Raw genomic sequence first — 1921 nt, 5'->3', positions numbered from 1 at the left:
CTCACTGATTTTCTTTCTGTGTTCTTGTCTCATGAGTTCAAAGAATGAAATCCATGGATGGTGGCAGAGGACAAAAATAAAAGAAATAAAATTAGTTTTTAATGAAAGGAAAAAAGGTGGAACTCCCTGTGATGTGAGGGGGAAACTGGCAGAAAGTCTTTCCACTTGAGTATACGTAAGACTCCTAGGTAGGGCTAGGGATATAGCTCAGGTGGTAAAGTGCTTGCCTCACATGCACAAGGCCCTGGGTTCAATCCCCAGCATGCCCCCCCCCCAAAAAAAATTCTTCTGGATAAAGGCGTTGATCAGAGTCCATGCTGAACAGACATTAAAAAGCATGGGGGGTGGGCATCCTTCACTGCTGTGCACCCACACAGAGCTAAGCCCAGGGCTAGCCAGAAGGGGCAGCCTGCTGCAGGGCTACTGAGAACCAGCCCTTGACCTCTACTTGACATCAGTGTGTGGAGCCTGCCCCACACCCACCCTCTGAGAAATCACAGACTTTACCTGTGTCTTCCAGTGTTTCCCATGCCACCTACCTACCCTGTGGGAGTGCCCCTTTGGTTGCTCCAGAGCTCACCCCATGCTCCATGGTGCCAATGGTGAAGATGATAAGATCCAAGACTTTCCAGGAGTATCTGCCCTCCTGCTACCAGACCCGTAACTGCATTTACTGCAGGGCTCACTTGGCCAATCATGATGAACTCATTTCCAAGTCATTCCAAGGAAAACAAGGACGAGCATATCTCTGTAACTCAGTAGTCAATGTGGACTGTGGACCTGCAGAAGAGTGAGTGTTGCTAACAGGATTACATGCAATTACAGACATTTACTGTGAAATCTGCAAAACCACTCTGGACTGGAAATATGAACATAATTTTGAAAGCAGCTAGAAATATAAAGAAGGCAAATATATCATGGAGCTATTACACATGATTAAGGACAATGCCTGGGACTGATCTGACAGCATCTACCCAACCCAGTGTCCACATGAATGCCATCCAACTGAACATTCTACCCAAGCATGAGAGAGTGACTGAACATTTGGTTTTATCCACTTGAGGTTCTTGCCATCTGGGGCATCCTCCCACACTGACACCATCTTTCTCGTGACCAGCTTCTAATTTGCTGTCTCTCTGTCTTTGCTTTGTATCTGTGAGTTGATCCTGGCTCCTCTCTTTCTACTGTTGGCTGAAAACAAAACAATGAAAGGAACAGATCCTTGATCACATGGCCCAACTTGAAAAGGGCCCCAGGGCCATGGCAAGAGCTGCCTGATGGCCTCTTGTCAGGAGAGTAGTAGCACATCAGGTGGATGTTAGGAAGAGGGAAAGGGGGAATTCCGAGGGTCCTAAGAATGGGTAGGGGGTGGGAGGGTGGAGGTAGGAACAAAACCACACTGCTCCTAGAGACCTGACTTGAAGTAATCAACCTGTCTAAAAGGACAAAGAAAGACATGGATACCTCATGACTGCATTCTCTCTGATCAGAAGCTTCTGTTCCTGACACCAGGATAGCAAATGAGCACAAGCAGTGGCCCTAATTCTAACTGACTGGACAAGGGCCTTGTTCTCTTGGACTGAGTTGGGAAATGTACTGGCAGCAGTGAGTGAGGTGGGTGAATCCCTGATGGGTTCTGATCTGGTTCCTAACTCAGCCTCAGGGCAATCATCTCTGCTTCCTTAGTCACTGAAGATGAAGGCAGAGAGGACTGACATTTGGAATGAGTCAAAGATACAAATGTTCCAAAGTATTGCACCAGCAACCAAGCAAAATCAGTAATTGAGGCAAGAAGGGAATAAGAGGGGGGCTGTAGCTTGGGAGCTCCAAAAGAAATGACTGACATTGAAACAGAAAAATTGTGGGTTAGAACCAGTTAGCAATTCTGTTGGTCCTTTTTCCTGACCCTTAGTGATACTGA

General features: G+C 46.9%; 1 pseudogene; it reads left to right on the top strand.

Moving 5' to 3' along the window:
- The first annotated feature begins 599 nt into the window (after positions 1-599).
- Positions 600-959, top strand: LOC124980674 (protein yippee-like 2; annotated as a pseudogene).
- The last annotated feature ends 962 nt before the right edge of the window (positions 960-1921 follow it).

Source organism: Sciurus carolinensis, chromosome 3, assembly GCF_902686445.1.
Source record: "Sciurus carolinensis chromosome 3, mSciCar1.2, whole genome shotgun sequence".
Taxonomy (NCBI): Eukaryota; Metazoa; Chordata; class Mammalia; order Rodentia; family Sciuridae; genus Sciurus; species Sciurus carolinensis.
Note: the sequence above shows the minus strand (reverse complement) of the source record. Positions and strands in the feature narration are given on the sequence as shown.